General features: G+C 44.7%; 1 long non-coding RNA gene across 1 annotated transcript in view; it reads right to left on the reverse strand.

The window, feature by feature from the left end:
* Nucleotides 1-12,174, reverse strand: part of LOC141130048 (uncharacterized) — a 58,108-nt gene extending 45,934 nt beyond the window's left edge. Inside the window, exons 1-2 of the long non-coding RNA XR_012241966.1 lie at nucleotides 12,115-12,174; nucleotides 6,814-6,873 (exon numbers count right to left, since the gene is read on the reverse strand). This is a non-coding gene — a long non-coding RNA (uncharacterized lncRNA). The remainder of the gene's footprint in view (nucleotides 1-6,813; nucleotides 6,874-12,114) is intronic.
* Nucleotides 12,175-25,322: the final 13,148 nt, after the last annotated feature.

The following is a 25,322-nucleotide window of genomic DNA, read 5'->3' on the forward strand; positions in this document are numbered from 1 at the left end:
CAACCTCCTCTCTGCCCTCCGACAGGGACAAATGACCCATGTGCCCTGTTTGGCTCACGTCCTTAACTTGGTGGTGCAGCGGTTCTTGGGCAGGTACCCGGGCTTACAGGATGTCCTGAGGCAGGCCAGGAAAGTCTGTGTGCATTTCCGCCGGTCATATAATGCCAGTGCTCGGCTGACGGACCTCCAAAAGGAGTTTAACCTGCCCAAGAACCGCCTAATCTGTGACATGCCCACCAGGTGGAACTCAACGTTGGCCATGCTGCAGCGGCTGCACACGCAGCAGAGGGCCATCAATGAGTACCTGTGCGACTATGGCACCAGGACAGGGTCAGGGGAGCTTGTTTTTTTTTCCCCACGCCAGTGGGCCATGATCAGGGATGCATGCACTGTCCTGTCACCATTCGAGGAGGCCACGAGGATGGTGAGCAGTGACAGTGCATGCATCAGTGACACTGTCCCCCTTGTCCACCTGTTGGAGCACACGCTGCGTGGAATAATGGACAGGGCACTTGAGGCAGAACAGAGGCAGGAAGAGGAGGACTTCCTTAGCTCTCAAGGTCCCCTTTATCCAGACAGTGTTCCTGCGTGCCCGCCGATCACACAGGAAGAGGACGAGGAGGAAGAGGAGGAGGAGGAAGATTGTGTCAGTATGGAGGTGGAGCCTGGCACTCAGCATCAGCAGCAGTCTTTAAGGGATCAGTCCCAAGAAACACATGGACTTGTACGTGGCTGGGAGGAGGTGGCTGCGGACCATGTCGTTCTTAGTGACCCAGAGGACTCCGGACCGAATGCCTCAGCAAACCTACGCTGCATGGCCTCCCTGATCCTGCAAAGCCTGCGTAAGGATCCTCGTATTCGTGGTATCAAGGAGAAGGACCAATACTGGCTGGCAACCCTCCTTGATCCACGTTACAAGGGTAAGGTTGCGGACCTTATCTTGCCATCGCAGAGGGAGCAGAGGATGAAACATCTTCGGGAGGCCTTGCAGAAAGGTCTGTGCAACGCGTTCCCAGAGACTGGGAGGTTACAAACTCCTGTTTCTGGACAACGTGTTGCTGAGGCTTCGGTCAGTCAAAGAAGGAGCGGTGGAGAAGGTGGCCGTCTGACCGATGCGTTCAGACAATTTTTTGGTCCGCAGCCCCAAGGTATGATCGGTTCCAGCAACCATCGCCAGCGTCTGTTTTACATGGTGCAGGAATACCTAGGGGCAAGATCAGACTTGGACACCTTTCCCACCGAAAATCCTCTGGGTTACTGGGTCTTGAGGATGGATCACTGGCCAGAGCTTGCACAGTATGCAATTGAGCTACTGGCCTGTCCTGCATCCAGCGTTCTTTCGGAACGCACATTCAGTGCTGCTGGAGGCGTGGTAACCGATCACAGGGTGCGTCTGTCCACCGACTCGGTCGATCGGCTGACCTTCATATAAATGAATGAGTCTTGGATCACCACCAGCTACCAAGCACCTGATGCTGATGTAACCGAATAATTTTTTTTGAAATCTCAGATCCCTTCAAAGACTGCCTATGCTGATGCTGAGTGACTATCCCTGAGTAATTATCCTCTTCCTCCTCAATCATCACGCTGATAGCTTGTAAGAACATTTTTGGTTCTGGGCGCCACCACCAGTGCCTAAGGCACAATTTTTCAGCCCCTGTTTAACAGGGGCATGTAATTACAATTTTTGATGTAATACTTTGCATCAGGGCTCGTTCCTGCATTCCAACTAGAGTGTCTGTGAGGGGTTGCAGTGTTGTGGCACCAGCACCAGTGCCTAAGGCCCAATTTTTCTGCCCCTGTCTAACAGGGGCGTGTAATTACAATTTTTGATGCAATACTTTGCAGCAGGGCTCGTTCCTGCGTTCCAACTAGAGTGTCTGTGAGGGGTTGCAGTGTTGTGGCACCAGCACCAGTGCCTAAGGCCCAATTTTTCTGCCCCTGTCTAACAGGGGCGTGTAATTACAATTTTTGATGCAATACTTTGCAGCAGGGCTCGTTCCTGCGTTCCAACTAGAGTGTCTGTGAGGGGTTGCAGTGTTGTGGCACCAGCACCAGTGCCTAAGGCCCAATTTTTCTGCCCCTGTCTAACAAGGGCGTGTAATTACAATTTTTGATGCAATACTTTGCAGCAGGGCTCGTTCCTGCGTTCCAACTAGAGTGTCTGTGAGGGGTTGCAGTGTTGTGGCACCAGCACCAGTGCCTAAGGCCCAATTTTTCTGCCCCTGTCTAACAGGGGCGTGTAATTACAATTTTTGAAGCAATACTTTGCAGCAGGGCTCGTTCCTGCGTTCCAACTAGAGTGTCTGTGAGGGGTTGCAGTGTTGTGGCACCAGCACCAGTGCCTAAGGCCTAATTTTTCAGCTCCTGTTCAACAGGGGCATGTAATTACAATTCTTGATCTAATATTTCACAGCAGGGCCCTGTGAGGGCTTACAGTGTTGTGGCCACAGCAACACCTAAGGCCCAAATTTCTGCTGAGTATATAGGGCAGGACCCTACTTTCAAACATCTAACTTACAAACGACTCCTACTTGCAAACGGAAGGAGACAACAGGAAGTGAGATGAAATCTACCCCTAGGAAGGGAAATTCTTTCCTGTAAGAGTTAATATGGGAAAACAATTTCTCCTTTCCACTGATGCTTTCCAATCCTTGTTCCACAAAAAAACCCAAATTTTCAAAAAACATTTTTCATTGGGACAAAAAAGTGAGGTGAAATCTTCTGAAGAGGAGGAAAGACAGCAAAACAAATGTCACAGGGGTGATAACCCTTCCCTATGTTTTCCAAAAAGCTTAGAAAAGATTTTTTGGCTGGAGCTAAACACGTTAAAAATGTTCAAAATTACAAACAGATTCTACTTAACAACAAACCTACAGTCCCTGTCTTGTTTGCACCGCCTGTATACTGCTGTTCAGAGTATATAGGGCCTGGTGGCCCCACACCTTTCCTTATTTTAATTTGGGTGCGGGGTTCCCCTTAATATCCATACAAGACCCAAAGGGCCTGGTAATGGACTGGGGGGTACCCATGCCGTTTGTCTCACTGATTTTCATCCATATTGCCATGACCCGACATGACATTAAACCCGCAAGCAGTTTTAAATGAGATTTTTTCCTTTAAAAATGACATTTGGTGCAGGGACTGTTCTAAACATGGGAAACACGCGTCACTTTACAGGCATACTATAGACACCCCCCAGGTACGATATTTAAAGGAATATTTCACTTTTTTTTTTTTACTTTAAGCATCATTAAAATCACTGCTCCCGAAAAAACGGCCGTTTTTAAAAGTTTTTTTTGCATTGATACATGTCCCCTGGGGTAGGACCCGGGTCCCCAAACCCTTTTTAGGACAATACCATGCAAATTAGCCTTTAAAATGAGCACTTTTGATTTCGAACGTTCGAGTCCCATAGACGTCAATGGGGTTCTAACGTTCGTGCGAACTTTCGGTCCGTTCGCGGGTTCTGGTGCGAACCGAACCGGGGGGTGTTCGGCTCATCCCTACTGCTGGTGTGCACTAGGACGATAAAGTGCTGTTATGCCGATCCTGATACTATGCTCTGTTTACTTTTTTCTGTTAGTACTTGCTGCACTGAAAAAGTACAGTCTGCTGTGCTTTTTAAGCACACACTACAGAACCACAGTGACCTTTTGCATTGTGTTCCGTTGAGACTGCGCTGTACTAGGGTGCCTAGCATAGTCCCAGTGCCCCTGGTGTGAAAGGGCCCAAAAACAAGTACTTGCAGTTACAGCTTATCTTTGGAACTAATATCACTATAGACTTTTTCAGAAGGCCCTCTAAAGAAAGGGCACTAAAAACTCAACTTTCTTGGCAAAAGTTAGGGTCTGGTCCATTGCTTCCCACAACAACCTATAGAACTTTTCAGCCCACACCTCCTTAACAATGAATGAGGAGATTAAGGTCATAGCCAAGCCTTGGATTTTTGGAGTTAAAAAGAAGCTTGAATGGCTTGGACCTTTTCTTTTGTTTTGTGCCCTAATATTTCAGATACATGAAAATACACTTTTTTTCAGATACATGAACAAACAACCTAATTGCATTTTTTAGTTCCACTCCAATGACATAATTTTTAAATATACTTAATTTTTCTTAGAAAGATAAGAAATCATATAAACACCTTCCCTCCTGAGACTGTGTCATTGAACCACCAGCTGTCAAGTACAACACATATCAAATTGAATTCAATTGGCAATTTTCAGCCTCTATATCTACCAAATATTAGCAAATTTTTACTTTGATATCTATCTAAAATGCTACAGGGAAAAATTAACTGGATTAATTTGTCTTGCTCAGTTTCTTCTTTGCAGCTGCTTTCAAACTGTATTGGAATAATAATATGAATATTTTATTAATGATCTCAAGTATTTATATACTTGACGTACACCGACCAACACTAATATGTACTGAATGTGCTAAAACATTTTAAGTAACTGACATTAATAAATTAGCTGTAGGTTGCAGGCACATTTGGCCTTTGTCCTGTCTAGCCCCCTCTGGTCTAGTTGTGCTTTCAACTGTGATTTATTGGAACTCATCCCTGGCTTTTACCAAAGGACCAATGACTCTTTCCATAATCCCTTTGAGTTGCGGAGGATGAAATGAAATAAGTACAGAAACCAGCTCTATTATGTCCCATGGGAGCATTGCTGTTTCTTTTGCAGTATTAGGCTACATGCTGCAGTCAAGAGAGAACAAGGAAAGCTTGTATTTGGTTACATTAACCCTTTTCAGTTGTATAAATGGCATAGGAGATCAAAGACAACAAAGAAGGAACTGAATAGAAGTGATAAAAGTCATGATAGTATAGCCACGGCCAGGAGATTCTTCCAGTGGTGAAAAATGAGATTGGCCACTCACACGCTTTACTAAAATAGGGCAAGTACTATTGTGTCCTTTAGTCAGGGAGGCAGAGTAGTTATAAAGTGTCATATTAAATTGATACTAAAGGATAAAATATATTAGTGTCAAATAAATAAAGTTATTATACTTACCTGCCCTGTGCAACAATATTAGAGAGAGGCTACTTACCTCCTCTTCTCTAACTCCATGTTTTTGATCAGTAAATCTTAGCAAATGATTTTGGAGGAATTGGATTTTGTGGGAGCTGAATGCCTGCACCATGTAGTTTAGTGCACACTTGTCTGCTATGTAGTATTTCAGCTGGTGATGTTTGTGTATTGGTATGTCTAGTCACTCTGAAGACCTGGATTTCTCTGTAAAATTTGCAGTCTAAAGAGCTTTTTTAATGCTTTTGTTGAATCTCTTAATTTTTCCATTTGGAGCATAATTAACTGAGGATTTTCTATGCACAATATTTCTCTCTTTCATGAAGGATTGAAACTTAGGTGAAAAAACTTGTGGTGTATTGTCAAACGCTTGTTCCTTCAGGTTACCTTTCCTGCTGATGGCAGTGGAGAGAAATGTAATTACAATAGCAGATGTTATATTTGAAACTTATGATTGTGTAGCACCCTCCTAGTGTAGGATAATAGATAAATCTAGTATTTGGCTCCCTCTGCAATCAAGGGAGTAGTGATTGTTTGTTCTGGTCTGTTCAGGGTTTCAGAGGCTGGAAGTTTGTGATTGCTTCCCCCTGCTTCTAGAAAAAGTTTCTAGAGCTTAGGGAGGGAGAATTAAAATAACCAGCCAGAATATTGATCAGAGCCTAGCCAATCCCTGGGGAGGTGTGCCCAGATGGGGGTTGGGAAGCTGATAAATAGTCTGGAGCCCTGGAGAGATTGTCTTTCCCCAGCAAAGAGAGTTCCAAACCTCAGGAAGCTATTGCCCCTGAGGAAGCCTATGAACTTTGTTGCTGATCTGTGAGTCTCCTCTTTATTCTTCAGATTCAAAGGCCGATAACATACACCCAGTATTAATTTCCTGTTTGTTTTTACCCTTTTAAGGGTTTGTAAAGCCAGAAGAGTTTTTATGTTAATGCATTCTATGCATTAAGATAAAAAGTTTTCTGTGTGGAACTGCCCCTCTCAACCCGCCTTATACTTACCTGAGGTCCCTCTCTGACTAGCGATGTCCACAATTGTCTCAGCCACTTGAGATTCTCCCTCCTGATTGGCTGAGACACAACAGCTGCACCATTTGCTGGCTCTGCTGTCAATAAAAGTCAGCTGGCCAATCATGAGAGAGAGGGGGCGGGGCCGTGTCAGGGCTCTATGTCTGAATGGACACAGGGGGCTGTGACTCGGCTCAGGTGCCCCCATAGCAAGCTGCTTGCTGTGGGGGCACTGAACAGGAGAGAGGGGCCTGGATCACAGAACCCTGGACCCGAGAAGAAGAGGATTTTGGCTGCTCTGTGCAAATCCACCGCACATAGCAGGTAACTATAACATGTTTGTTGTTTCTATAGAAAAAAAAGGGAGCTTTACAATCACTTTTAAGCTCTATCCACAAAGATTCCACCTCTTCCTTTGCTTTGTTAGTAATGTCACCCCTCATATTCACTATCAGATCACTCTTGAGGTACATGCAAACCCTCCTCCTCTTGTACCTCAGGGAGTATCCCTGGACAGTCAAAAGCCAGTCATGTGAGCAGTTAAACCAGAAAGTCAAAATCCTCCTCATGTATCAGTAGCTTTTGTTCTGTCATTTTATTCACAAAACTATTAGCATTTCTGAACATGCTTTGTAATTTTGTACCAGTGCTTCTTATTTTCTCCATGTGCATGAAGGTAGGGGGAACGCAATAGCGCCCCTACCTATGGTAATAGGGACAAATCAATAACAGTTTGCTCAATATTTTAAATTTCAGTTATTTAATTGGTCACTTACCTGTCAGCTGACTTTTAAACTTCTTGAAAATTCTTCAGTTGATCAGGTGATCCTACGAACCTATAAAAACAAAGAAGAGGTTATGAAAGCATTCAAACCAACGATTTTATTCAGAACAACGGCTGCAGCAGAAGAAAAAGGCACCCCTGTGTTGTTCTCTCACTTGCTATGAATTCTTTGCTCCGTCAGCTGATGGAGAGGGCCTCTGCTCCGGATGGCGATGCCTGGATGAGGTCCTGTTTATCTTCCGACCCTTCCACGGCTTCTCTGCCTCCTCTCCCCCCTCCTTTCCCGGCCGTTGTTCCCGGTTTTCCTCCTTCTTTGTCCGTCTTGCCTCCTGTCTCTCCCATGCCATCCCTTTCGCTTCCCGCAATTCCTCCGGCCCAGTCTGTTCCTTCTCCCTCTTTCCTTTCTAACACTCCGGCTCCTCCTTCTGTGCAGCCACCTACTCCACCCTCCTCTATTTCTCTAAGTGGCCGCTCTTTGGTTCCAACCGGATCGCTTGTTTCCTGCCCTCCTCCATCATCCCAAACAAGCTTGTCACTGAAGGCGATGCTGGAGCATGCACAGTTCCGACTGGACGCCCGCGAAGATTGAAACAAAAGCCGGTCCGCTGGATCGAATCCAGGGGCCAGCCTTCGACAAAGAAGTCTAAAATTGATGGTAAAAATATGAACTCTTTATGCTCTCATTTTTCCACTTCTGTGCCATTATCAAAACAGAATTTATTAGATGGTACATCTTCTAGTATTGTCAATGTGTCTCAATGTCAGCAACCTCTGCAATTTATTGATCGTTCCTTGCAAACAAATGGTTCTTTTGTTAATGCTGTCAATTCCTCTGCTGGCAATAATTTTTCATGTTTATCTGAGTCGTGTCCATCTTCTTCTTTGTCTTTTACAAGTGCTTTGCCTGCGGTTTCTTTGCCTTTTGTACATTTGCCAGATCCTGTATCGAATTCGTCACCTGAGGCTGAAATTTCACTGGAGTTTGCTGCTCAGGCTGCGTCCTCATCATAATGTTCAAGTTAAAAATACTGGTGAGTCTGAGCAATTACGTTTATTATTATTGTCATTTAATTCCTTTACTGAATATTTTAAACTTTGTATTAGTAACTTGCCTGCTAGTTCTGAAAATTCATTGTTGCAGGCTTGGAAAGATGCTGACACATCAGCTTCACATGTTATGGCACATAATTTATCGCCTATTATACCTTCTTTTTCTGTAACCGATCGTGTCTCTGTTCCTTCGGTCCCTGAGAGTTGTTTCAAAGAGGCGTTGGTTTGCGAAGTCTCGCCTCTTGGTTTTCACTTATCAGCCTCTATTAAATAAAGAATTTGGAGAGGAGATTACATTGACCTTCTTTCTCTCCCTCCTTCCTTTAAAGAGAGTCGTTTAGATAAAAAGGATTCTGATAAATTTGATGATGAAAAACGCAAGTCTGTGCCCCGTTCTTTCAACAACTGGCTTCAAACATTCTGTATATATGCTAGCATCATGGGCGAGAAACACCCTGAATTGTGTTGTGGAATGTTTCAACATGTGGACATCATTCTCGAAGCTTTTAAAAAATTTTCAGGTTTGGCCTGGTTCTATTATGATGAGTCATTCCGTCAGAAGTTAGCGATTCATAAAAATTTGAAATGGGGTTCTAAAGACGTAGGTTTATGGCTTAATCTGCCGATTCCAAGGAAACAATTGCTGCCCTCTCACTCTTCACAGCCAGCGCCTTTTAAAAAGGGCTTGTGTTTTGGTTTTAATGAAGGGCAATGTAAATGGCCTAACTCCTGTCGCTACAACCATGAATGTGCCACGTGCACAGGTACTCATCCCGCCAATCGTCGCTTCAAAAAATTGTCTCCGGCTGTTACATCTCATTCTAGGGATAATTTTCGTTCTGGCAATTAACCCAGTGAAATTAGTCGAAATGTTCTTTGAATCTGGCCAGATCGTCCGATGGTGGATCTCATTCTTGATGGCTTTTCTAATGGTTTTGGATTGCCAGTGTTTGATGGCGCAGGTTGTGTCCGTCATGATAATCTCCCTTCGGTTCGTCGATTTCCTGTTGTAGTAGCTGATAACATTTCTAAAGAAATTGATGGGGGTAGAGTTGCGGGCACCTTTCTTTCGCCACCTTTTTCGGATTTTAGAGTTTCGCCTCTCGGTTTGATACATAAAAAAGACAAAAATAGTTTTCGTTTGATACACCACCTATCATTTCCTGTCGGTTCTTCTCTTAACGATTGTATTGACCCTGTTGAGGGTTCTATTTCTTATGCGTCATTCGATGATGCCCTTGCGAAAGTTCGTTTAATTGGTCAATCTGCCTTACTTGCTAAGGCTGACATTAAATCTGCTTTCCGTTTATTGCCTATTCATTTAGCTCGCTGGGTTTTTATTTTAATGGAGCTTATTAATTCGATAAATGCCTTCTTATGGGCTGCTCATTGTCCTGCAAATATTTTGAGGCTTTTGCTTGCTTTCTCGAATGGACAGTCTCCTTTCAGTCAGATGCTGCTAGCTTGTTACACTACTTGGATGACTTTTTGTTTATGGGTCCAGCCAATTCTTCACATTGTCTATATTTGTTTAGCGAATTCCGTGTCATCTGTAGGCGTTTTGGCGTTCCGCTTGCGGAAGAAAAATCTGTTTGGCCTACTACCTGTCTTGAGTTTTTAGGCATAACCATCGACACTGCTTTGATTGAATGTCGTCTCCCTTCAGCGAAAATTGCATGTTTGCGTGCTTTGGTTTCTTTTGTTATTTCTTGACCTAAGGTTACAGTTTGAGCCTTGCAATCCTTGTTGGGCCTGCTTGCCTTTGCTACTAGAATCATACCTATCGGTCGGGTTTTTTCTAAAAGATTGTATAAGGCTTTAGCAGGTTTTAAGTCGCCTTTTCATTTTATTCGTATTACATCTGACTTAGTTTCTGATTTATTGATATGGGATGATTTTTTATCTTCTTATAATGGCTGTTGAATTTGGCAAAACCCTTTTTGTGATTCCTCTGCTCTTTCCTTGTTTACTGATGCTGCAGGTTCGGTCGGTTATATTGGTGCGGTAAGTGGTCTATGGACTTTTGGCCTACTTCATGGGTAAATCAAGGTTTAACAAAAAATGTGGTTTTGCTTGAGATCTTTCCTTGAACTCTGGGGTGATCGTCTTCGGAATTCTCGTATTCTCTTTCATTCCAACAACAAAGGTGTTGCATTTGCTATAAATTGTTTGACACCTAAATCTTTACCTCTTTTAGCAGTCTTAAGAAGATTAGTTTTCAAATGCCTTGCCTTTAATTTATGGATTAGGGTTAAGTATATTCCAGGCTGCATTAACGATATTGCTGATTCTTTATCCCGTTTTCAGCTGGATTGATTTCGCAGTTTGGCACCCGATGCGGATCTTTTGGGTTCTCCGTGCCCAGAACATTTGTGGTTGGTAGTCTGTCCTCCGTGATTTCCGCTATTTCAAATTCTTTGGCTCCTTCCACGTGGGCGCAGTACAACGCCGCGTGGTCCCTGTGGAGCTCTTTTCTACACTCCGCCCATGTTCCTGTACATTATTACTCCGAAGTGTTGGTTTTGGCCTTTCTTGATCAGTTAATGAAAAGATCCTATTCTTCTTCTCATTTGGTTAAAATTTTGGCGGGTATTTGCTTTTTTAATAATATGCAAGGTCTTCCTCAGTGCTCGCATTTCTTTTCTGTTAAGCAAGCCCTTAAAGGGTACCATAAGAAACATTTTCAGGTTGACAACAGAGTGCCGATTACTTCTGACATTTTAAATCGTCTTTTGCTTGCCTCGTCCATCATTTGTTATTCTGATTATGAATCCCTTCTTTTGAATTTTGCCTGTGTTTTCTCTGTGCTTTTTGCATTTCAGAATTATTGCTGAAATCTTCATCTTCTTGCAGTGGCCTTTTGTTTTCTGACGTTTTTATGCATGTTGATTGCGTCAGGATCTTGTTGCGCTTCAGCAAAACAGATCAATTAGGGAAAGGTCGTTGGATTGTCATTTGCAAAATGACTGATTCTCCGCTTTGTGTCCTTTCTTTGCTACCAAAATATTTGTTATTGCGCCCTGACCGGAAAGGCCATTTATTGGTACATGATTCAGGTCTTCCGCTTACACAATACCAATTTAAGACGATTTTGCGTAAATGTCTTTGCTATGTCGGTTTAGGCCACTTGCATATTACCTCACATTCTTTTAGAATCGGAGCGGCTACCGAAGCTTCAAAGTTGGGTTTGTCATCTCAAGCTATTAAAAATCTGGGTGGTTGGCGATCTGACTGTTTCCGGTCATATGTCAGGCCTAATTTGTGCTTTTTCTAATTTCCTTTTAGGGCGCTCTTGTCATGTCTGGATTACAGGACATTTGTTCGTCTATTGGGCGAAAAGGAGAGCTTCCTTAAGATGCTACAGTCTTAACTTGAGTCTTGACGATTCGTCTTACAAAGTTTTTTGGTTCGGCTACAGAGGCATGTCATGGTTCAATCTATGTCCTGCTCTGGATGATCTATTTGTCTCTTTACCTACTCCATCTATTATTATTTTTCATCTATCTGGAAATGATTTGGGTTCTTCTAAAACATTGGATTTGCTTGCTCAAATTAAAATGGATGTTTTGCATCTTCATGTTGTTCTGCCTTCCACTGTTTTAATCTTCTCTGAAATTATTCCAAGGTTGCAGTGGTTGATTAACCCAAAATTTCTATATTTAGAGAAGATCCGTAAGAGTGTTAATAGATTGGTAGCTAAATTTATGCCAACTGTTGATGGTCTGTCCTTCCGTCATGTTGATCTGGAAGGGGGTTTGCCTGGTCTTTATTATTTTGACCAGGTCCATCTATCAGCAATTGGCTCCTCAATTTGGATTTTAATTCATGTATTGAACTGGTCGTGGCCCGGGTGGGGTGCCAGGCTCGTGTTAATTAATGAGCCTGGTGTATGGGATAGTGGTTTTGTCATTGTTTGGTTGGTTCAAGCTTTTAAAGCTGAACCATTGATATTTATAATCTATGTATGGTTATAAATGTTATATCATCAAGGTAAAATGTATTGGTAATTATTATTGGTTATATATATCATCATACCAGTAATAAAGGGCCGTGGCCATTCATACCACATATTGAGTCCATTGTTTTTTTTATTATATTTTAAAGTGTAAGTTGAATTGAATTTGACCTCTAGTTCCATGAAGGTAGGGGGAACGCAATAGCGCCCCCTACCTATGGGAATAGGGACAAATCAATAACAGTTTGCTCAATATTTTAAATTTCAGTTATTTAATTGGTCACTTACCTGTCAGCTGACTTTCAAACTTCTAGAAAATTCTTCAGTTGATCAGGTGATCCAACGAACCTATAAAAACAAAGAAGAGGTTATAAAAGCATTCAAACCAACGATTTTATTCAGAACAGCGGTTGCAGCAGAAGAAAAAGGCACCCCTCCCTCCCTTTGTCGCGGTCCTCCCCCCCCCCCTTTTGTTTTGAACATTCCTTCTGTTATAAGGGATAATGGTTTTGTCATTGTTTGGTTGGTTCAAGCTTTTAAAGCTGAACCATTGGTATTTATAATCTATGTATGGTTATAAATGTTATATCGTTAAGGTAAAATGTATTGGTAATTATTATTGGTTATATATATCGGGCCGCGGCCATTCATACCACATATTGAGTCTATTGGTTTTTTATTATATTTTAAAGTGTAAGTTGAATTGAATTTGACTTCTAGTCCCATTCTGAGGCTGCAATAAAATCCTGTCAGCCTACTTGTATTGGCCCTCGGCACTTTAGCTACCCTACCAGCGCTGACCACAGTAGCACCCTCTGATCCTCGCTCACTGCCTGGAATAGCTTCCTCAGATCCCCTTCCCCCACTACCTAGTTTAAATGTTCTTATATTTTTTTGGCCATCTTCTCCCCCAACAGAGCTGCACCCTCCCCTTTTAGGTGCAGTCTGTCTCTGCTATAGAGCTGGTAGCTGATCAAAATGTCAGCCCAGTTCTCCAGTGTAGATTTTGTAGAAGCAATGATGAGTTGTCAGATGAACCTTGTGAAGAATTTGTTTATTTCTAGCCAGCAGTGAGGCACATGTATACCTGTTTTCCTAATTTCACTTCATAACTTCCTGCTTCCTGTTCCCACCCCCTGGTCCTCACACATCTATGTGAATACAACAAATACATATTCTACATCCAGGATCCAAAAACCTTCCTTCCTCCATCACAGCCACTCGAGTTCCTTAAGCCGCCTCTCTGATATGGCTCGAGGTACAGGCAGTATTTCTGAGAATACTGTCCTGGAGGTCTTTTTCTTTTCTTTAACCACTTGACCAGAAGATTTACCCCCCTTCATGACCAGGCAATTTTTTGCGATACAGCACTGCATTACTTTAACTGACAATTGCTCGATCATGCAACGCTGTACCCCAAAAAAATTAGTTTATTTTTTCCCCACAAATAGAGCTTTCTGGTGGTGGTATTTGATCACCATTGGGCTTTTTATTTTTTGTGCTATAAACAAAAAAAACAATTTTGAAAAAAAAAAAAATATTTTTTTTTTACTTTCTGCTATAAAACATATCAAATAAAAAAATTTAAAAAAATCGAATTTCTTCATAAATTTAGGCCAATATGTATTCTGCTACATATTTTTGGTAAAAAAATTCCCAAAAAGCGCAAAAGTTATAGTGTCTACAAACTATGGGATATACAGTATGCTAGAATTGTTATTTATTTATTTTATACTAGTAATGGTGGCGATCAATGACTTATAGCGGGACTGCGATATTGCAATGGACAATCGCACACTAACGGACACCTTGTGGGAACCAGTGACACTATTAACTGTGGGTACAGGATTGTATAAATAGGATTGTATATATATATATAGATATATATATATCTTTTTTTTTTTTTTTCCTTCTATTGGTTGAACTAGATGAACTTGCGTCTTTTTTCAGCCAGACTAACTATGTAACTATGTACTATGTAATACAGTAATCAGTGCTGAAAATAAGCACTGTCACTGTGCTAATAACACTGACTGGGAAGGGTTAAATTTCCAGAACAATCAAAGGTTAAATGTGTGCCTAATTGGTATTCTTGTGTGTATTATGTGCTGCTTTCACTAAGGAAGGTGTTATATTTTATCCCCAGCTTTGCAGAGAAACAAAATTCTGCAAATCCCCGCTTACAGGACAGAGCTTTGCCTTGTTTACAGAGCTCCATCCAGTTTGTCTGCTCACTGATCGGCGGGTGCTGGCAGTCATCTATTGATTAGCCACAGCAGGAATGGCACACTGGTGGCATGCACCCCCTACCCAGAAGTGCAGTATCACTCTGCGCAGAATGGCCACCCTGTAGCAGTAAAGCCAAGTGGTTACGATGAAAGTCTTGTGTGACTGTATTGTTTAATATTGCTAAAAACATTCATTCCATGCTTCATATGTCTTAGTGAAAAAGGATTTACCCCTAACTGGACTTTTAAGGCACTCAAATGCGTATAAATAGAAAATTGTAAATATTTTATTGATAAGTACATATAACGAAAAATACAATATAAAAGTGGCGGAATGTTAGACAAATATGCATATGAATTGAAACAGTCAGCACAATAATTGATGATATAATCTTATGATTCACCCGAGGGTGAATCATAAGATAATATCATCAGTTAGTAAAAGTCCAGTTAGGGGTAAATCCTTTTTTTTTCTGTCTAACTACTTTGGATGTGGCACATTTCAGAGACATTTTCCGACAACAATACATTGCACATGTCTTAGTGAGTAGATCTTCTTGCCATCCTTTCTATGTCTGTATATATACATTTCCCAAAAATATATGCCACCTCTAGGGTGAATTTACTAAAGGAAGCCAGTGTTGACGGGAGCAGAATCCTCCCATTTGCACCAGATTCTTTCTTGTGGGGATGAAGGGATGAGCATACTGAAGAAAGTTTGGTTCACTATAATGGTGCAGCATTTTATTTAATACATTTTTATTCTGTAATATCCCTTTAAAAAAGGGGTGGCATTGTATTCCCCTTAGAATTTTAAGCAGGGCCTTATCTAGGCATGCAGCCTGGGTGCATAAAATTTTAAAAAATGCATCAAACGGCTAAAATTTCTAAACCAGCAGCTAGCTAGCACACCATTGGATACAAAATGGTAATATCAAATAAACCCAAACTGAAGTGCAACGCTCATAAAACAAAAAGGAAACTGATAACAGTCCAGAATGTGTGCCTATAAAAGAATGTCCATGCAAACAAAAAAGTTCACTGTAAATTAAAGATGAAATAATCATCTTATGGTGTAAAAAAGCTTCTCCAAGTGAAAAATACAATACACTCCATGCTCCTACACCAGTGCCCATAGTAAAGGCTTACCAGAACAGTATGACCCTCACATTGAGAAGTCATATAGTGCTTAAAAGTGATTAGCTAAGAACCAAAATATGTGATGTCACTACTTCAATCTGCCAATCAACAGTAACCGTGCATGAAATAATTGAAACATTCCACCCAAAACGCCACCGCCGCTGTCGGGATCCGGAGGTGTCGGCTCTCTCTGTGGCTTCAGTGCAGAGAGGAGCTCGACCAGCAAATAGATCATCTACGGGCTGCAGAAGGGTTCGGACTCCCTCTGCTGGTCCTCTAGCGCTGCTGCAGCCTGGTAATATTAGTGGAAGAAGGCGGGAGACTCGAGCTGGAGGATCTGCCCCTTAAAGTGACAGCATCTAAAGTACCCCACAACTCATCATCCTTACAAGATACGGCTGAGGCAAACTTTGATGCTTCCGGGAGGCCTGAGCCAGAGTGCAGGGCGCAAGGGACGCTGACGCAGCGGGAATCTTCTGCCGAATCCAGTGAGGTCATCAGCGAAGTTGATGATGGGTGGTCTACAGAGAGGTGCCCTGAAAAAAAAAGCAATATTTTTTACTTTTTGCTATAATAAATATCCCCCAAAAATATATAAAAAAAAAAACATTTTTTTCCTCAGTTTAGGCCAATGTTTTCTTCTACATATTTTTGGTAAAAAAAAATCGCAATAAGCGTATATTGATTGGTTTGTGCAAAATGTATAGCTTCTACAAACTAGGGGATAGTTTTATGGCATTTTTATTTTTATTTTTTATTAGTAATGGTGGCGATCTGCGATTTTTATCAGGACTGCGACATTATGGCGGACACATCGGACATTTTTTACACTATTTTGGGACCATTGTCATTTATACAGCGATCAGTGCTATAAAAATGCATTGAATACTGTGTAAATGACACTGGCAGTGAAGGGGTTAACCACTAGGGGGCGGTGAAAGGGTTAAGTGTGTCCTAGGGAGTGATTCTAACTGTGGGCTGAGGGGCTACACCTAACATGACAGCAATCACTGCTCTCGATGACAGAGAGCAGTGATCTCTGTCCTGTCACTAGGTAGACACGATTGTGGGCACCCGGTGGACATTGGGTCTGGGGGACCCGCGGTTACAGAGACCACGCCATCCAAAGCACCGCTTCTTAAAGGGGATGTACCTGTATGCCCTTTTGCCCACCAGCACCATTCTGCAGACGTAAATCAGCAGGCGCTGGTCGGCAAGCGGTTAAAGGTACTTGTGCTGCCTGATGGTGTTTTGCAGTCTGAAGAGTACAGTTACAGATTGCCAGTTTCGGCTCAAAAGCCCTTTTTTTTGCTTGATAAAGAAGCGCGGCTGACACAACATATGCAGCACACATGCTCAGGAAATACGGCGCACCTTTGTGATGTCATTGCCCTACACCACGCTGCCCCATGCTCTCTAAGCCTCGCTCTGGACTAACCACAGCACGGCCGTTTCCCATCCAAAACGGTTCCCAGTGAGGACTCCTGGATTAGCAGCATTGAGAGTTAAAGGCTTTGACAGTTCACCATCCCCATCCTCTTGGGATATCCGATGTGCCTGCCATATCTCCTGCAGAACCAGTGATAAGTGGAACAACTGTTACTTGGTAATCCATCTTTCTCCTGGACGCTTTCCAGCCTACAGATGTGCTCTTCTTCCCTTTCTCCCATGTGAGTTACTATTGCTTTTACTATTAAAGTGTTTCATTTCCACACTCCTTGTTTTTCTTAGCTTTACTGGAATTCTGGCTTCTGGTCTCTTCTGATGGCAGTAGAGTATACAGATCCACTATCTACCCCATACTTTTTGGACTATTATGGACTCAATAGAGTTACTTTAGAAGTACTAGTGCTTTGTGCCTTTTAGTTGTCTATATCTTATTTCTGTGCTGACTGTGATCAGTAGCCTGGAGTTGCATTTTCACTTTGTTTTGGGTATCTCATGCCCTAATAATGAGTTTATTGAGCGTTAAAGTGGTTGTAAACCCCATTCATGAAAGTTGAACTAAGCACATATATATGCAGTGTTTACTTATCTCTCTCCAAAGCTCTAAGTGTGGTTTCTCTCTGGTGCTCTGTTCCTCTGTTATCAGCATGAGTCTCTTCTAACAAGTTCTCTGACACATGAGATAATAGTAGCTGAAAATTTGTGTCAGGGAGAGAAGAGATAAGCAGGGAGCTTGTCTATTCAGACTACAGTTCTACATGTTCCTTTGTTCCTCTGCCTATGTGGAGGGGGGGTGTGTGTCCCTTTCCTCCAGTCAGCTTTTACACAGTGTAAATCCAGTATCCCCACCCACCCCTATGTACTGCTGAAAGAGGAAGGAAGATTTTAAACACAAACTGCACTTTCCAAAGAGTGTAGAAAGAGGAAGACATGTGAGAGGATTTGTTTTATCTCTGTGTATAATCTGAGGCTATTCACTGCACTGGGCATATGTGAAGGTATATAACCTCTTTAATAAACTCTTTAAAGTTTCTAAAATGACTGGGGCCCATTTCTTTTCACTACACAAAGAATAAAGGATTCCACTCCGAGGTTGGAAATGCTAGCCCATCGAGCTACCTGGGGGTCCTCATCCACTTCCTTGGGGTAAGGGGGCACTCCATGTATAAATACATCCATATATTAAATAGATGTGTCTCTCAGTAGTAGGGATGAGCTTCGTGTTCGGTCGTTCGCCAAATTACGAACGTTATGGGCCGTTCGCGCCAAATTTGAGTGGCGCGTCACGGGCCATAATTCACTGCAGCATCGCAGTGCATTGCTGGCTGATGATTGGCAAAGCATGCACTATGACTCGCATGCTTGGCCAATCACAGAGCCGTGTGTACAGAGAGCCGTAATTGGCCAAAGCCAGGGAGGCTTTGGCTAATTATGGCTCAGGGGGTTTAGTACACGCCCCACACTATATAAGGCCGCCTGCACGTTGGCCCTGTGTAGTGTGTTGCGGTGGAGAGAGTTAGATAGACAGAGAGACAGTGTCATTTGATTTAAGTTAGATAGAGTAGGCAGGTCGAGTCAGTTAGCTGCACTTGCAGTGTATTGTGTAGATATATGCATCCCAGGTGTTGTATATATATATATATATATATATATACACTGTATTCAGTTTAGCTAGATCCTGTTCTTCTCTTCCTAATATACTGACAGGCAGGCAGGTGTTTTTACAGTATTTCCAGTTACTGTACTGTGTACCCTGCACAGTTGCAACTAAAGTATAACTGTCTGAAGCCAGGTGCTTGTGTAGGCTCTTGACGTATTTCCAGTTATTGTACTGTGTACCCTGCACAGTTGCACCTACAGCATAACTACCTGAAGTCAGGTGCTTGTGTAGGCTCTTGACGTATTTCCAGTTACTGTACTGTGTACCCTGCACAGTTGCACCTGCAATATAACTACCTGAAGCCAGGTGCTTGTGTGGGCTCTTGACGTATTTCCAGTTACTGTACTGTATACCCTGCATAGTTGCACCTACAGTATAGCTACCTGAAGCCAGGTGCTTGTGTAGGCTCTTGACGTATTTCCAGTTACTGTACTGTGTACCCGGCACAGTTGCACCTACAGTATAGCTACCTGAAGCCAGGTGCTTGTGTGGGCTCTTGACGTATTTCCAGTTACTGTACTGTGTACCCTGCACAGTTGCACCTACAGTATAACTACCTGAAGCCAGGTGCTTGTGTAGGCTCTTGACGTATTTCCAGTAACTGTACTGTGTACCCTGCACAGTTGCACCTGCAGTATAACTACCTGAAGCCAGGTGCTTGTGTAGGCTCTTGAAATATTTCCAGTTACTGTACTGTGTACCCTGCACAGTTGCACCCACAGTATAACTACCTGAAGCCAGGTGCTTGTGTAGGCTCTTGATGTATTTCCAGTTACTGTACTGTATACCCTGCACAGTTGCACCTACAGTATAACTACCTGAAGCCAGGTGCTTGTGTAGGCTCTTGACGTATTTCCAGCTATTGTACAGTGTACCCTGCACAGTTGCACCTACAGTATAGCTACCTGAAGCTAGGTGCTTGTGTGGGCTCTTGACGTATTTCCAGTTACTGTACTGTGTACCCTGCACAGTTACACCTAGAGTATAGCTACCTGAAGACAAGTGCAGGTGTTCTCATACTAATAATACTACAGGCAGGCAGTTGATTCTGCTAGCTGCAGTATAATCGGTGTATATATACATCCCAGTTTTGTGCAGCTACATCTGACTGCAGGCCAATAGTATGTCTGGAAGGCCAACAAGGAGAGGCAGACAGTCACAAGCCAATAAAAGAGGGCAAGCAGGCTCTGTGTCTAGAGGCAACAGTGCTGGTCATGGACACGATGCATCCTCATCAGCACGTGGCTGTGGGACACGCTCAGCCTTTTTTTTGGCAGCTGGCCGTGTTGAGCTGCAACATGCGGAAGACTTGGTCGAGTGGATGACCAAGCCATCCTCATCCTCCTCATCCTCTCTCATCCAAGCTCAGGGTACTTTGTCTGGTAAAGCAGCTGCCAACGCGGCCTCTTCCCTGTTTGACCACAATGTTGGGTACATGCCCCAGGAGGATGCCCAGCATTTTGAAGGCTCCGATGATGGTACTCAGCTAGAGGAAGGCAGTAACGTGAGCCCAGACAGAGGGGGTGCCCAAGAAGGACAGCAATCTGGCAGTCATGTTCCCCCTACTGCAGCATACTGCCAGGTTTGCTCCAGTGATGAGGAGGGAGAGGATGATGAGGTCACTGACTCCACGTGGGTGCCTGATAGGAGAGAAGAGGAGGAGGAGGCACATCACCAACGAGGCAGGATGCCCTCCAGGGGTCAGCCTAAGGGCAGCACACTGACTGCATCACACCGCAGATCTCCGCATGTGCAGGGCGCTCCTGTCTCTGCGAGTTATTCCAAAAGTTCTTTGGTGTGGGCCTTTTTTGAGACCAGTGCATCAGATCCTACCGCTGCTATTTGCAACATATGTCTCAAGCGTATCTCGCGTGGCCAAAATATCTCCCGCTTGGGCACCACATGCTTGACCAGACATGTGTTGACTTGCCATGCAGTTCATTGGCAAGCATACCTAAAAGACCCACACCAAAGAACAAAGAGGACCTCTCCTTGCTTCTCATCAGCTGGGATCTCCAACCCCACTATACCTTCAGTCCTCTCTGAGACCTGCACTGAGAGGAATGAAGGTGTAGAATTAGGTGTGTCACAGCCAAGTACTTGCGGGCAATCTGCTATCGGTACACTGACGTCAGATTGTACCAGGCAAATTTCCCTGCACCAGCTGCTGCACCGCAGAAAGAAGTTCGCTCCCAGCCATCCACATGCCCACCGGTTGAATGCTAGCTTGGCAAAATTGCTAGCACTTCAACTGCTACCTTTTCAGTTGGTAGACTCTGCCCCCTTCCGTGAGTTTTTGGAATGTGTGGTTCCTCAGTGTCAGGTTCCCAAACGCCACTTTTTCTCATGGAAGACGATTCCGGCTCTCTACCGGCATGTGGAAGGCAATGTCTTGGCCTTGCTGGACAGGGCGGTCAGCGGTAAGGTGCATATTACCGCTGACTCATGGTCCAGCAGGCATGGACAGGGACGTTACCTAAGTTTCATGGCGCATTGGGTGACTCTGCTGGCAGCTGGGAAGGATGCAGGACAAGGTGCAGTAGTGTTGGAGGTTGTTCTGCCACCACGCCTCCAAAATGCCACTACTGGTGATTCTGACACACCTCTCTCCTCCACCCCCTCCTCTTCTTCTTCCTCCATGGCCTCTTCCTGTGCTTTGTCCTCAGAACCAGCGGTGCTCCGTAGGCATTCAAGGGGCTACACAAGTACGCAGGCCAAAAGATGCCATGCGGTGCTTGAGCTGGTGTGCTTGGGGGACAGGAGCCACACTGGGGCAGAGATTCTGTCAGCTCTGCAGGGGCAGGTTCAGAGGTGGTTGACGCCACGCCAACTTAAATCAGGAATGGTGGCTTGCGACAATGGCACCAACCTCCTCTCTGCCCTCCGACAGGGACAACTGGCCCATGTGCCCTGTTTGTCTCACGTCCTTAACTTGGTGGTGCAGCGGTTCTTGGGCAGGTACCCGGGCTTACAGGATGTCCTGAGGCAGGCCAGGAAAGTCTCTGTGCATTTACCCTGGTCATATAATGCCAGTGCTGGGCTGGCAGACCTCCAAAAGGAATTTAACCTGCCCAAGAACCGCCTAATCTGTGACATGCCCACCAGATGGAACTCAACGTTGGCCATGCTGCAGCAGCTGTACACGCAGCAGAGGGCCATCAATGAGTACCTGTGTGACTATGGCACTAAGACAGGGTCAGGGGAGCTTGTTTTTTTTCCCCACGCCAGTGGGCAATGATCAGGGATGCATGCACTGTCCTGTCACCATTTGAGGAGGCCATGAGGATGGTGAGCAGTGACAGTGCATGCATCAGTGACACTGTCCCCCTTGTCCACCTGTTGAAGCATACGCTGCGTGGAATAATGGACAGGGCATTTGAGGCAGAACAGAGGCAGGAAGAGGAGGACTTCCTTAGCTCTCAAGGCCCCCTTTATCCAGACAGTGTTCCTGCGTGCCCGCCGATCACACAGGAAGAGGAGGAGGAGGAGGATTGTGTCAGCATGGAGGTGGAGCCTGGCACTCAGCATTAGCAGCAGTCTTTAAGGGATCATTTACAGTCCCAATAAACCCATGGACTTGTACGTGGCTAGGAGGAGGTGGCTGTGGATCATGTCATCCTTAGTGACCCAGAGGACTCCGGACCGAATGCCTCAGCAAACCTATGCTGCATGGTCTCCCTTATCCTGCAAAGCCTGCGGAACGATCCTCATATTCGTGGTATTAAGGAGAGGGATCAATACTGGCTGGCAACCCTCCTTGATCCAGGTTACAAGAGTAAGGTTGCAGACCTTATCTTGCCGTCGCAGAGGGAGCAGAGGATGAAAAATCTTCGGGAGGCCTTGCAGAAAGGTCTGTGCAACGCATTCCCAGAGACTGGGAGGTTACAAACTCCTGTTCCTGGACAACGTGTTGCCGAGGCTTCGGCCAGTCAAAGAAGGAGCAGTGGAGAAGGTGGCCATCTGACTGATGCGTTCAGACAATTTTTTAGTCCGCAGCCCCAAGGTATGATCGGTTCCAGCAACCATCGCCAGCGTCTGTTTTACATGGTGCAGGAATACCTAGGGGCAAGTTCTGACTTGGACACCTTTCCCAAGGAAAATCCTCTGGGTTACTGGGTCTTGAGGATGGATCACTGGCCAGAGCTTGCACAGTATGCAGTTGAGCTACTGGCCTGTCCTGCATCCAGCGTTCTTTCGGAATGCACATTCAATGCTGCTGGAGGCTTTGTAACCGATCACAGGGTGCGCCTGTCCACCGACTCAGTCGATCGACTGACCTTCATAAAAATGAATCAGTCTTGGATCACCACCAGATACCAAGCACCTGATGCTGATGTAACTAAATAATTTTTTTTTTTAAATGTCAGATCCCTTCAAGACTGTCTATGCTGATGCTGAGTGACTATCCTGTTATGCTGAGTGACTATCCTCTTCCCATCAGTGATCATGCTGATAGCTTGTAAGAATATTTTTGTTTCTGGGCGCCGACACCAGTGGCTAAGGTCCAATTTTTCAGCCCCTGTTTAACAGGGGCATGTAATAATAATTTTTGATGCAATTCTTTGCAGCAGGGCTCGTTCCTGCGCTCCAACTAGAGTATCTGTGAGGGGTTGCAGTGTTGTGGCACCAGCACCAGTGCCTAAGGCCCAATTTTTCAGCCCCTGTTTAACAGGGGCATGTAATTACAATTTTTGATGTAATTCTTCGCAGCAGGGCTCGTTCCTGCGCTCCAACTAGAGTATCTGTGAGGGGCTGCAGTGTTGTGGCACCAGTGCCTAAGGCCCAATTTTTCAGCCCCTGTTTAACAGGGGGCGTGTAATTACAATTTTTGATGTAATTCTTTGCAGCAGGGCTCGTTCCTGCGCTCTAACTAGAGTATCTGTGAGGGGCTGCAGTGTTGTGGCACCAGTGCCTAAGGCCTAGTTTTTCAGCCCCTGTTTAACAGGGGCATGTAATTACAATTTTTGATGCACTTCTTTGCAGCAGGGCTCGTTCCTGCGCTCCAACTAGAGTATCTGTGTCAGGAAAGGGTCCGTCCGCTGGTAAGATATATCATTTGGCGTGCAGTACTGGGGTCCACCAGCAGGTGTCTCCTGGCAATTTGGAACTGTCAGGGGAATCTTTCCCTGCTGGTGTTATTTCATCTTTTGGCCGCAGTACTGATGTCCACCAGCGGATGGATCCTGGCAGTATGGAGCAGACAACATTCCCTGCGCTCAGGTGTTACATGAAGACAATTATTGTCAGTTCTATAAATACCCAGCAAGCCCTCACATGCTTGCCTTGGTATCTCTTTCCTTGAGCCCTGACCTACAGCCTGCATCCTGTTTACCTGATTCCTGATTCCTGAAACCTGATTCCTGTTCCTGAGACCTGATTGCTGTTGTTCCTGTTCCCTGTCTGTTTCCTTGCTCTGGACCCTGAGCCTTGTATCTGACCCGTCCCTCCTGTGATCCATCCATCCTGTCTTGTCCTGTTTGTTTCCCTTCCCCAGCTGCTGACCTCCCGTTGATGACCCTGGCCTGGCTCTGTTTATGATCTCGGTATTTCCCTTACTTGTATTTATTTGTTCTGTTATTACTATTATTTGTGGGGTTCTGTTTTGTATTGGTTGTGGTGCACTGAGTGATATTGGAGGTGGTTGTGTTATATTTATTCATTCATCTTTAATAAATCATCTATATTTTCACCTATACACGTCTGGGTTTCCTCTGTTGCAGTCCACACAGTTCTGGTCTTATCTGGTATATGACAGAATACCAAGGCCATCCCTGACCAGAAGTGGCTGCACAGAGGAACCATCTTGGTTCTGCTGGCTTTGCTGGAACGAATCCCAATGTGATCCCATATTATGCTCTGCTGGCGTCAGAAAGTGGCGAGTATCTCCGCCAGTCATAGAGTGGACCAATGACCAGCTACTTGAGCTCATCTGTCTGGCTCACTCCCTGGTTGACCAGGGCTTTATGTTGTGTGGGGATGTGCAGCATTTGATCCAAATATGTGCTGAGCAAGCCCTGTCCTGTGTTCCTAAGACCAGTGATTATTTTTCTCCCCCCTTTCAGTGCTGATCAGGTGGAGTCTCTGGTGTGGCTGTTAGAGGATGAATCCTCATGCTTTTTTGAGCACTATTCCATCTGTTCTTAGCAGAAGCTTTTGGAGTGTATTCACTCAGTACAAACCCTTGTTAGACAGGCAACATGTGATCCGTCATTTGTCCAACCCATACTCTCAGCATGGTCTGATATGTTACAACCAGCCCCAACCAATCCACAACAAACCACCTCTGCAATCAGACACCTACCTGCCCACAAGTCTGTCTCCTCATCACCCACACCAAACTCAGTTGCAGCTCAGTATACATTGGTCCCAACCAGATACTTATATCCGGTCTCTGCTCCCTGTACTTATCCTGCATTCAACCCACCTGCCTCTTCTCAGCTGCCTACTAATCCATAAAAACTTCCCCCAGCTACTGTTATCTCTTCTCCACCATATCCCAATCCTCCTTTCCAGTCTGCTGCACCCCCCACCTACAGAGCCTCAGTGACTAAACCCAACAAAAAACGAAAGTTTTTTCCAACCAAGCCGATCCTGCCAGTAACCCAACCTGCCTCCGCACCAGCTAATGCAACCCAGTCTGACATCCCAGTGCTTGCTATCCAGTCTGACGTCCCAGTGCCTGTTATTCAGTCCGATGTCCTGGTACCCGCCTTCCAGCCTGAGGTGCCAGTGTTCCAGCCTGAGGTGCCAGTGTTCCAGCCTGAGGTGCCAGTGTTCCAGCCAGAGGTGCCAGTGCCCGCTCTCCAGTCTAATGAGGCCGCTCTCCAGTCTGATGAGCCCGCGTTCCAGTCTGATGAGCCCGCTTTCCAGTCTGATGAACCCGCCTTCCAGCCTGATGTGCCTGCTGCCCCGCCTGATGTGCATGCTGCCCAGCCTGAAGTGCCTGTGCCTGCTGCCCAGTTTGAAGTGCTCATGCCTGCTGCCCAACCTGATGTGCCCACTGCCCAGCTTGAAGTGCCCGG

This window comes from Aquarana catesbeiana, linkage group LG02 (assembly GCF_042186555.1).
Source record: "Aquarana catesbeiana isolate 2022-GZ linkage group LG02, ASM4218655v1, whole genome shotgun sequence".
Lineage (NCBI taxonomy): Eukaryota > Metazoa > Chordata > Amphibia > Anura > Ranidae > Aquarana > Aquarana catesbeiana.